Below are 12,782 nucleotides of genomic sequence, written 5' to 3'. Positions count from 1 at the left end.
CACACACAAACAGCCTTTACTCTCCGAGCATTCCAGAAATCAACTGCGAAAGCATTTCTCAAAGACTTTCATTGAAAACCATTTTAATACACAGGGTTAATGAAGTCTCTTTAAAGGTCAAGAACATCTCTTCATATGTTTCAGCTTTGATGTTCAGGGCTGAAGACACAACACAAATGATTAAGTGCCACGTTTTATAACAGGTTACTCTGCTCAATGGCGTGTCAGCTGTAAAAGATAAATTTCTACTAAGACAAGCATGTTCAGTGACTGTCACATAGCCCATTGGGCCCAATTTTCATGAAGAAGTTCCCACCCCACTTGGTATGTTTCATCTACAAATGAATCCAAGCAGTATCACTGCTGAAAACTACAGGCTCTTTTTCTCTGGCAGGGCGCTGGCGGGGGGTAGGAGGGTGGGGGCGAAGTGTCCAGAAAGAGAGAAAAAGTATTTTTCATGACATTGGAAATTAAGAGCAGATTATATAAGATTTAAGGTGAATAACAACAATTAAGCTTTCGCGTCTCTCCAGATATCTAGAAAGCTGTAAACTTGAGCTGGTCATAAAACAGAAATCCATTAAACTTAATTATTTCTCTTCTAACATTCAGCATTTCATGTTTTTGCATCCAGAAAGAAGTGCAAGCTCCTATTCTGCTTTTGTTTGGATAAGGAGGAGAAATTCAGATGATATCAGGTTTCCGGTGGGGTGTTAAAGAGGTAGCTTCAAGAGTTCTCCCTTAATTAATGATTTTTGTTGGCCTTTTAAAACTCTGGATTCCTCACCCTTCTTTTCCCTGCCAGATACTCCCTTATAGTATTGGAGTAACTTCTAGCTACTCTCAAAACATTATAAGCAGTGTACCTATGGGAAAATATACGTTGTCTTTTACATGTTTTGACAGTCAATGCTCAGTAATAACCTGACAGTATTTAATTATAATGCCTGACTTTTCCGCACTACTCTACAGTTCATAAAGGGCTTTCTTTCACGCTCACGGGGGCTTCTTTGTGTTAAACTACAGCTTGGCAGTCCAGCTTCTGTAAAATCCTTTCAAAGCTATTAGTCAATGACTGATCATTTAATATAAAGGTGTCCTGAAATCTACAAGGACAATTTGGGGGAAAGTGATTGCAGGCTGGAGAGGGCAGGAAGATCATGACATCAAAATTATTCTCATAGTTTTGACAGGAAAGAAAAATCAGCCAAAGATACAACAGAATACATAAACTTGAAACTAAGAGGAAATGTTTCTAGCCAGGGCCACAGTACAGTTTTAAACAGATGGGGAAGGGGCGCCTGGGTGGTGCAGTCGGTTAAGCGTCTGACTACAGCCAGGTCACGATCTCGCGGTCCATGAGTTCGAGCCCCGCGTCAGGCTCTGGGCTGATGGCTCGGAGCCTGGAGTCTGTTTCCGATTCTGTGTCTCCCTCTCTCTCTGCCCCTCCCCCGTTCATGCTCTGTCTCCCTCTGTCCCAAAAATAAATAAATGTTGAAAAAAAATTAAAAAAAAAAATAAACAGAAGGGGAAGACCATTAAACATGACTGCTAGTCACTAAATTTTAACTACACCAGTATCGGAATCTGAGCCTCAAGTGCAAAGCAGATTAAGAGCCGAAACAGTTTCCTACCATTGCAGGGGTGCATTGTGAGGGGGGAACAAAGTATTCTTTTTAATACAGCAGCACATCACCTTGACAATCTATGACAATCTTGCCCTGTCCTAGGCATTCTATCTCTGCTTTCTAACAGAACAGCATCCGTAACATCTGTGATCATATTCTGTCAGCTGCTCTGCTAAGAGCAGAATTCTTTACTTGGATATGGGTTGTACGCTTCCTAAGAAGGAGCATCTCTAAGACCAGGGTTTTTACCTTTTTGCATTACAATATGATGCCACCAAGAACAGCTCTGTGCATGCATTACACCTACAAACAGATTTGCAATAAACAAAGTTTGTAATCTGCAAATTGGCTCCATGAACAAATAACTGACTCATCGGGTATTTGTAAAAGCAAATATAAAAATCCACGAATTATGTATGTCTATGTGTCGACAAACCATAAAATGCTCAGAACTTTTGCTTTTACGTTAAGGCATGTTGTTTTGATGTGTCAGATTTTTCCCCTGTATGCGTGGAACACATACGCAAAAGGGAATTATAAACTTCAGCGTTCTTTAACCTTTACAAACCAACACAGGAATTACATTGCAAGATATCTGACAACCCGGGGTAATACAAGAAAAGAATTCTTTCTTTCCCCTACTTCCTTTAAATCATTCTCAATTTTTCTACAATTTACAGACTCCCTGCACAAAAGATTTTCACAGCCATGAATCCTACTAAAGATAAATTGGTAGATAAAATGAAATCACCATTCCAATTCACAAGAATAGTTGAGGCACCTCCAAAGGAAATGTTTCTCCAAACATACAGTATTAAATTTTAAGAGCAAGGCTATCATGAAAACGAATGCAGAGAAGAGTAAACATAAGTTAGCTGGACAAGCTCGTACTGATAAAGCACAGATAAATGTTATCTCTGGGTTACCAGCCCAGCACAAGCAGTCCTCAATTTATGAATGAGCTGTGTACAGAAAGTTCATTTGTAAGTCAGTTGGTTGGAACCCCAAACTCGTTTTCTCAGAGAAGCAAAGCTTATAAATAGTGCTCGGTTTCATAGGAAGGCAAACAAGAGCTATTAAGCCCGTGATGCAGACAAATTTCGGTACTGACAGCTCTCAAGCAAGCTGTTCCTGTGGCGTGCAGGGAACAGGAGGTACAGGAATCAAGAGCAGGTCGGGGAGAAGAAGGACATTTCTTCTTCTTGACCTGGAACTTCCTAAGTTTTTCTGGCATCTGCCTGCCTCTCTCATTTATTTATTTATTTATTTATTTATTTATTTATTTATGCTCTTAATGTTTATTTTTGAGAGAGAGAGACACACACACAGAGTGTGAGCTGGGGAGGGGCAGAGAGAGAGGGAGACACAGCATCCGAAGCAGGCTCCAGGCTCCGAGCTGTCAGCACGGAGCCCGATGTAGGTCTCGAACCCATGAACTGTGAGATCATGACCCAAGCCGAAGTCAGACGCTTAACTGACTGAGCCGCCCAGGTGCCCCTGCCTTCCTCTCTGTATAGACTTCCTCCCACCCGCCAACTTTGCCCCAACCCCCCATCTAAATACTTCATCTCAACCTATGTAATAGAGCACCGAAATAATTTTTTTTTTTATTTATTTTTGGGACAGAGAGAGACGGAGCATGAATGGGGGAGGGGCAGAGAGAGAGGGAGACACAGAATCGGAAACAGGCTCCAGGCTCTGAGCCATCAGCCCAGAGCCTGACGCGGGGCTCAAACTCACGGACCGCGAGATCGCGACCTGGCTGAATTCGGACGCTTAACCGACTGCGCCACCCAGGCGCCCCCGAAATAATTTTATATAGTTAACCCCAACCCCCCTTCCCCAAACTCCCCTTCTTGTTTTTTGTCATGTGACATCAAAAGCTTACCAATAGTTCAGTTCAGTAAACACCTGTTTCAGAGTCTGGTGGGAGATACAAGCTCCGGAGAGCAGAATGGGGCTACAACGCAGCCTGGAGGACAGAACACAGACACTGGGACATTTGGAAGGACTGAGATGATTTCAGGAATTCCTTTGGAATTTAGTTATGTTAATAGGACTCGGCTCCCAGATGGTGCAGTTCGAAGAACTTCGGTAGAAGCGGTTTCCTCACCAATCGGCGCAGATAAAGCCCAGGATGGTGGTGAAGATGCCATCCTCTAGTGGCCGTGTTTAGAAGCTTCCTCGTCTCTCCATGTGGGGCCACTCGTGATTACTTGCTCTTTCCGCCCCCCTTCCCTCCGCCACTCAAGATGACATCAGGGAATGTGTGTTCAGAGGAAGACGGTGTGAAGGATAGAGGGTCCTGGGGCACCTGCGTGGCTCGGTGGGTTAAGCGTCCATGAAACGTGGGCTCAGGTCATGATCTCACACATGGTTCACGAGTTCGAGCCCCGTGTGGGGCTCTGTGCTGACAGCTCATTGCCTGGAGCCTGCTTCCGATTCTGTGTCTCCCTCTCTCTCTGTCCCTCCCCCCTCGCACCCTGTCTCTCTCTCTTCCTCAAAAATAAGTAAACATTCAAAAAATATGTAAAAAAAAAGGGTCCTGACACACCGACTCAGCAGGCCCCCGATTTTCCCAGGACAGGGGTGGGGTGTCCTGGAAATACCCGGTACTCAATGCAGGTATGCCCCCAGGGCACGGCTGGACCGGATGTAAAGGCTGACATCAGGCTCCAGAAGGTACCCAGCTGTGGCAGAGGCTGGTTAGTGTTCCACACACTTCCCTGACCTCCCAAAGCATTTAGGGTGGCATTTCCCGGCATTCCCCGCGGTTAGGTGTGCCCACCTGACTAAATCTGGCCAAGGGAACATAAAAGAGATCGTAACAAGCCTCCAGCGAGATCTTTCACTGCCTCACTTCCCCCACAGCTGCTGGTCAAACAGGCTGCAGAGGAACCTTCTGGTCTCCCACTGACCTTAGGGAACGGCTGAGCCATAAGATGGAAAGACCCTGGGTCTGGGGATCATCGCCAGGCGGAGGTCTCCACCCCCACCTGTGAACACTGGAAGTGAACTCTGACAAGCTGGGGTGTTGGAATGCCACATTCTTGCTCTCCGTGTCCTCTCTGCTTTGCTGCATCTCAGGAAAAGGTCCTTTATGTCGACCTACCCTGAAAAATCTACGCAGATGGTGTCTCTCTAAAATGAATGGCCCCACACTGCTGAGCTGTTTTAATGCTTCCAGTTTTCTACTTCCTTCACTGTGGTTGATATATTTAAAACATGAGAAACCCCTCTCCTTCCATCGAATCTACTTGGGGAACTGGGTAAGTAAACTAGTTACATCATTAACCCTACTTTAAGTGCCCTGCTCAGCCAACCAGACTCTGGGCATCTCAGGGCCTCACCCACAGGGCCAAGAGCGGGATTTTTTTTTTTTTTTTTTATCAGCCATTTTTCTCTTTCCTAGGAAGTCTTTTTCCCATTATTTGCAGATTTCATGAGTAGGTTAGGGTCGCAAAAGCACGTGTACTGGGCAAGAAAACCAGGATCATGTTGTTGTCATGACAAAATTCACACAAGTGACAGCACTTGAAAGTTGTTAAAACAGCTTGCTCGCTTCATTCTCATTCATTTAAGTTACTTTCATGCGAAAGGGGAGATAATAGTGGAGACAGTGAAGAAAGGAAGGGATGTGTATCCACACCCACCTCTTGCTCTGTCAAGTCTCCCCCTTATTTCATCATTCAATGCCACAGGGGACGGCACAAACTCTAAATTCAGATCTAACCTTAAACAGATTTTGTTCATTCCTAAAACTAGATTACATGACCACGTGCTTCCCGTGCTTCCCGTGGGGCGCCCTAAAAAATAAGAGAGTCTCTCTCTGTCTCAAAAATAAATAAACGTTAAAAAAAAATTTTTTTTAAATAAATAAACAAAAGAACTAATCTGCATAACACGCGCCTAAAAACTCTGTGACAAAGGATAGCCCGGTAAGTTTCTCAATGCCTAAGAGGCTCTGCTGCGGGGTCACCGGGCTGAGGTTCTGTCTGCCTTCGCCTCACAACTTTCGAGAATAAGTCCGGAATGGTTCCCTGAGCTCAGCATATGACTCCCACTTCTGCCACCAAAGGACAACTGGACCCCCACCGTAGGAAATGCACTCTACTCAATTGCACCAGGCGCTCTGAGAAGGGGGTAGTGCAGACTGGCCTGTATTATATGGCGCTGTGGAAAGACTCATGGGGCAGGGTAAGCACCTGTACATGGAACCTTCCTATAGAACCATTACAATTTAACGCAATTCAATTTAGAACTGCAATTACAATTTAGAACTATGTTCCCGATGAAAACAATACTGAAGTCGACACAAGGAACATAAAAAAGGTCCTTTACCCTCCTAGTTTGCACGTATAGGCTTCCACAACGGGCCCACAGAGGGGACCTCATGGTCACCTCGCAGAGTGCTCTGCCACTACCAGGGTCGACTCTATAAAAGACGAACTCCTTCTTACATTACACACAAGATGTCTATTCGTATGAAGAGACACATTGCCATTTAAACCATGTCTTAAATACAGCGTAGGCCATTCACATTTCACGGAGCATTCTCGCCATTCAGAAGATACCTGCAGCTTAAGTTAACGTGCTGCAAAGGTGGCACAGGATGCTTCGTTCTGGACCCGAATCAGAACCACCTCAATTCCACGCTTGCCAGGATACAAGTGACCTCCATTTACAGTTAACCGTAAAAGGGGTTAACTTTCTCTTTAGTTTCCTATTCTCAGTAAAATGTCTATTTAACCTGATCACTGATAGATACCAAAAAGGGGGGTCAGTGCTCAGTTTTTAAGAAACATAACTGAAAGGTCAACTGTGAGAGCAATGGACATTTTTGTATAGTCATTTTTGAGGTATGGGTGGAAATTTGTGAAGTCTCTGATGAACGCAAAGGAATAAAGGATACAGAAACCCCATCCTAAGAAACACGGAGAAGGGACAAGCCCAAGAGAAGAATGACATAGCCAAACCCGTCCAGGAGAACTTTAATTAAGGGTCTGCTCAATGGGCACCAGTATATAAAACAAGTCCCCAAGACATAGTGCCTGAAAAGCAGGAGCTCGAAACTTCAGACACAAACTTAACTTTCCATTTTTTCTTCCGTCAAGTTCATCGTGCTTTTACGGTATTTTAGCTTTCGTATTTGGGACCGCTGGGACCCAGGGATCTCTATCTTGGCAGAGTTAAAAGAGTACGTGTGAGCTTTTCCTAAGTAGAATGGTGATTTACTAGAGAGAGTTTTTTGGTGAGTAGAGTCTGAACAGTAGGCTTGACATCTTTATTAAGCACAGAAAAGCGCCAACTGGAAAAATATCCTAACGCAGTTCACGGCTGCTGCTAGGAAGACAGCAATCCCCTCCCTTCTTTTGAACTGGAGGACAGAGACGACCCCCGCCCCCCCCCCCCCGCCGCCCCCACCACCATATGTGGGTCTGAGCCGGTCATCTGTGAAGTCATTCAGTCCAGCTCAAGCCATGGGCTTTCCTGCTTGTGTTTCATAGGGCAACATCGCATTTACACTCTTCTTCATCCTCCTTTACCTAGAATACAGAATGCCTCAACGTAGGCACTGAAATATCTGCTGAATGAATTATTTCAATTACGGACACCAGCGGCACCTGTCCTGTGAGCTTGACCCGGGAATCATCTTTGTGACTTCTCCCTCCTCGTGCCCCACATCCACCCATCACGACGTTCTAGGAGTCTACCTCTTGACATGCTTTTAGATACGATGCCTGCTCCTCTTCTGATTCCCCACCCCTCCCACTCCAGGCCTCGGACGAATGGCTTCTCACGACGTATTTCTTTGTTGCTATTTTTTCACTTCATTGTCATACACTTAACTCTGCAATCCAGCTAGATGTGGAGGGGAGTAAGGAAAAAACACGAAACCTGCTGAACTATATGCACGAGAGCACAAAGATTACAGGATATTTCGAGCAGGTGGGCGTGAGGGGGTGCTCTCCTGAGCCGCAGAAGAAACGGTCGGGTGGTTAAGATAAAACACAAGTTAGACTTTTTAGATCTGCTCCGTCAGCAATGGTGACCTTCTTGCTGGTCTTGCCGTCCCTGGACCCAAAGCCTTCCACAGCCTTCCACAAGATTCCTGCCCTCCCTCACCTTGCCAAAGACCACACGCTTACCATCCAACCACTCAGTCTTGGCAGCGCACATGAAAAACTGGGAACCGTTTGTGTTGGGTCCAGCATTTGCCGCGGACGAGATGCCAGGACCCGTGTGCTTCGGCATGAGATTCTCATCATCAAGTTCCTCCCCAGAGGCGGATTTGCTGCCAGTGCCATTATGGCGTGTGACGTCACCTCCCCGGCACGTAAATCCCAGAATAATCCTGTGAAGGCAGGAACCTTTATACCCAAATCCTTTCTCCCCTTGCTTTGTCTACAAACAGCTCGAAGGAGACGCCGCCCATAGGCTCCCCAGCCATGGCGATGGTGGAAACTACAGTGGAGTTGACCATCTCTGGGTGGCGGCTCCAGGGCGTCGTCATCTGCAAGGTCTCATTACCTATTTCTAACTCCTGACTCACCTGGCCTCCTCTTTCCCAAATCCCAGCCACCTGGATGCCCTGTCACCGGTTTCCCATGTGTACTGTCTCATGGCGGCACTTTCTGGAGCAAGAACTTGGAACTCTGTGTCACCTCCCCGTCTGCCACATCTTCATGACCCTCTGCTCTGTCCTCCCCACAGGGGCCCAGCTTTCTTTCCTGCTGCTCTCCAGCAGGATGACACCCACATCCCTCGGCCAGCCTCTCCACCTACCCCACCCAGGTCGCCTGCGTCCCTCCCTCGAGCCTGTGTCCCTACTCTCCCTGCTCCTGGACCCATCCCTGTGTGTCCCCCCTCCCCCCGTCGTCTCTACACCTCCTCTCAAGGCGCTTCTCCTATGAAACCTGTCCTGACCCCTGTGCCCCCAGCCATGCCCCCTTCTTCTCAGCGCTCAATGACCCTCACGTGCCCCCCCTCCCCCCCCACGGATTCTCGGTTGCACGTGGTCACCTATTGTTCCGCAATTGCTTCTTGCGGATTGGTGTTGTGTCCTCAGCTAGATTTTCACAAAGATAAATTTAGATTTATAGACAGTTGCAAAAATAGTACACACTTGCCTTGTCCCTAACACTAGGCGTTCCTGTATGTTCAAGTCTTACATAATCAGAGGATATTAAACGTGGTCAACACTATCAACCAAATCACAGAATTTATGACGATGTCACCAGTTTTCCACTCATGTCCTTTTTGTGTCTCAGGAACCAATCTAGGCTTTCACACGACATGGACACATCCTGTCTCTTGGGTCTCCTTTCACCTGTACAGCTCCTCAACCCTTCCTTAGCGTTAAGACCATGACACTTCCGGAGAGTACTCGTCAGCTGTTTTCTAGAATGTCCTTCGACTGGGTTGGATATTTTCTCTTGAGGAGAGTGGGGTTACACATGACTGGGAAGAACAGCACAGCAGTCGCCTGAGGCGGGGGGGCCTTCTCAGCATTTCCTGTGAAGGGGCATACAATGTCAAATATGGTTTCCTGGTAATGCTAACCCTGATCGCTCAGTGGAGGCGTGTCTGTGAGGATTCTCCAGGTAGAGAGACCTATTCCTTTTTGTAATTACTAAATGTTTTGGAGGGAGATACTTTAAAATGCTACAAGTATCCCGTTTCTGCTTAATCTTTTGCCCACCAATCCTAGCATCCATCCATGGAACTTTCCTGTGGCATTTACTGCGAGGAGTTCTAATGATGCCTCTCATGTATGTATTTATTAACTTGAATTCTTTTGTAAGGAGAATTCTTTTGCCTCATTTATTTATTCATTCAATTATTTATTGCTATCACTGTGGACTCATGGGTTCTTCTTTGGGGTTGTAATCCAATATGATTTCCTCACTCAGGCTGTCCTAACCCTCAGCCAGATTTTTATATGACATCAGAGCAGATTTGGCCATGTCTTATACTTCTTACACATTCCCTCGGGTCTAAGACAATGCTAGGTACACAGTAGGTGTCAGATTCAGTGACTGACTGATTGAGTGGCTGATTCATTCATTCATTCGACAAGTAATGTTCAGGGCCTTGCCTTCTGTGCTAGAGCTACAACAAATAAAACAATTTCTTCTCTCAAGCGGTTTACAGTCTAGTGAACAGAGACTCGTGTGAAACACCTACAAGTCCCTGATAAAAAGTATTTGGAGGAGTAAAGCAATAGCTCAAATGGGAATATGGTAAACTACCTGGAGAAAGAAGTCTACAGTGAGAGACAGGCAGAAAAAACTTTAAAAAAAAAAACAGTATTCAAGGGGCGTGCCTGGGTGGCTCAGTCAGTTAAACATCCGACCTCAGCTCGGGTCACGATCTCACAGTTCGTGAGTTCGAGCCCCGCGTCGGGCTCTGTGGTGACAGCTCAGAGCCTGGAGCCAGCTTCTGCTTCTGTGTCTCCCTCTCTCTCTTCCCACCCCCCACCCCCCCGGCTCACTAGCTCGCATGCTCGCTCTCTCTCAAAAATAAGCATTAAAAAAAAGAAAAAAAGAAAAAGAAAAGCAGTATTCTGCTCACTCTATAAAAGCAAGCGTGCACATAAAATATCTAAAGACAAATACTGTAACACAGTTAGCAGGTGTAGGCTGCCCCTGCATCTTCTAGACTAATTCTTAAAATCAAGCCTCGAGGGCACGCTTTTTAGGAAGATTTAATGTAGTAAACACAGACTCTTTATATAGCGACTATGTGCTTTCCTAGGAAAATTGGAAAGAGCTAAAGTAAAAAAGTCTGAGGAGCCATTTGTCTTAATCCAGTTTCCAAATCCAATTTCATAGTTTTTATGGCTTCACAGGGAATCATGAAGAATACGTAAGAAGCACCATCGATCAAAGATGGGCTCCCGAAGTTTCTTTACTTAATTCGATTTTCTCGTGCCGCTCCTCCTGTATTTCCCGAACAAAGCGCTTCTTTTCTGCGTGTGATAGTTCAGACCTGCAAATGTCCTCGGGAATAATAAACAAACAATCAGGGCACGTTTTCTGCCGCAGAGAGCACACTCTGTAACATTCTTCATCCAAAGCATTTTGAACTCCAAGCCAGCAGGGCTACAATAAGAAAATACCCGGCCGGTATTCCAAGAGCTGCCAACAATAGAGAATTTGTATCTTTCGACACTTACTGACACTTAAACCTGTTAATATGTGACTCCTACTATCGTTCTAAATGATGAACAGGCAAAGACTCTCCCCGCACACCCAATGTTAGTTGCATCGTGCACTTGGCTTGCAACAGTAAAGGCTGCCGGAAGGCATTTTACTTTCACGGTTTCCTATCACCCTTTCTCATTATCGTCAACGTGTCCTCTCCGTGTTAGGATGTACAGAACAGAGGCGCACGTGTGTTGTGTCTGTGGCTATCCCCACAAATGCACGCATATTCACGGATGCACACACAAATACGCTCAGATGCATACAGACGGATCCCTGCGCTCACATCCACTCAGGAATCGAGCTTGCTCCCCTGCCTGCCACGCATGTCACACACAAACAGCATCCAGGTCCAGTGGTCTTCCTTCTGTTACCTTTGGGAGGGGATTAAGATAAAAAGCTAAAAAAAAAAAAAAAAAAAAAAAAAAGAAAAAAAGAAAAAGAAAAGGAAAGCTAAGTAGACACTTCATGGAGTCTGTGATGAAGACACAGAAACCAATGAAGACAGATGGGCTGCTGGCGGCATAAAGGAAAGTTCGGCACGTCAGCCCACACTCTGCAGGGATTTACCCAGCCTAACCTTCTCCGTTTCGAGCCTTCGTCCTTCAGCGTCCTACTTATCTTCCTCTTGTAGTTAGCCCACCGACCCCATTCCCATCTCTACCTGGACCTCCCACAATGGGGACTTTTTTTTTTTTTAATTTTTTTTTGTAACCTTCATTTATTTTTGAGAGAGAGACAGAGTATGAGTGGGGGAGGACAGAGAGAGAGGGAGACACGGAATCGGAAGCAGCCTCCAGACTCTGAGCTGTCAGCACAGAGCCCGACGCGGGGCTCGAACTCACAAATGGTGAGATCACGACCTGAGCCAAAGTCGGACGCTCAACTGACTGGGCCACCCAGGTGCCCAGAATTCTTTCTCTTTACTCTGTCATTCGAGGTTTCCTCAGAGAAAACATTTACTGTACAATCACGCGGTGGAAAAGCTCAGTGGAGAGTGGATGGCTCTCTTACGGAACTCACTGGAAAATTCTTGGAAAAATCCCATAGACACAGAAGAATTTCTGGGCCAGAAAAATGAGGAGCAGAAAATATAATTCATGAATATATTTAAATTTTTACACAATAAAATCTGCCTGTCCGTGACTGGCTCTCGAGGGTTATTCTCCCAGGGGATCAGGCCCCCAGAGCCTTCTCCACACTGTCAGCACAGAGAACATTTACTGTCATAGCACGGGGAGGGCTTCAGAGTTCACAAAACATTTTCTCTTTTTTTTTTTTTTTTCACAAAACATTTTCTATGCACCACCTCACTTGATCTTGACCATACCCCGTTAGATACAATTATCTCCATTTCGTAGATTACCAAAAAAAAAAAAAAAAAAAAAAAAAAAAAAATCCCTTTGATTTTAATTGATTTCCCTGTGGTCACAGAGTTAATAAGTTGCACAACTGAATTTCAAAACCAGAATTTCTGATGCAAAACCTTTTTTTTTTCCCAAGGCATGAATTTTATTTAATTGTCCTTGAATTCATTGGTTCCATTTTTATATACTCTGCTCATTGCCTAAAGACTGTATTTGTTTCGAAATGAAACTAATCCTTTAAGTCCTATTTTTCTTTTTCTTTTTTTAATTTTTTATAACGTTTATTTATTTTGAGAGACAGAAAGCACGAGTGGGTAAGGAGCAGAGAGAGGAGAGAGCAAGAATCCCAAGCAGGCTCCACACCAGCAGCGTGGAGCCCGACACAGGCCTTGAACCCACAAAGCATCATCGCGTCGCTCCTATATTTCTTTTTAAAGGTCTCTCTTTTCTGGTTAAATTAAAATGCCCACGTTCCTTTAACACCTGCTTCCTTTATCCCCCGGAACCTCCCTTTTGAGAGATCTGAGGTCCTATTATCTAATGATCTGATTATTTCTGGGTTGACAAACCTTTGCTTTTTA

General features: G+C 45.3%; 1 protein-coding gene and 1 pseudogene across 9 annotated transcripts in view; both read right to left on the bottom strand.

Annotated features, from left to right (window-relative positions):
- The window catches only part of ATXN1 (ataxin 1), a 427,925-nt gene that overhangs the window by 238,624 nt on the left and 176,519 nt on the right, over window positions 1–12,782 (bottom strand). The gene's annotated exons all lie outside the window — the stretch shown is intronic.
- Window positions 7,059–8,395, bottom strand: LOC121020411 (peptidyl-prolyl cis-trans isomerase A-like; annotated as a pseudogene).

This window comes from Herpailurus yagouaroundi, unplaced genomic scaffold (genome assembly GCF_014898765.1).
Source record: "Herpailurus yagouaroundi ecotype Mexico unplaced genomic scaffold, PumYag 250, whole genome shotgun sequence".
NCBI classification, from domain to species: domain Eukaryota; kingdom Metazoa; phylum Chordata; class Mammalia; order Carnivora; family Felidae; genus Herpailurus; species Herpailurus yagouaroundi.
The sequence above is the reverse complement of the archived record's forward strand: the minus strand, read 5'-3'. Positions and strand labels throughout refer to the sequence as shown.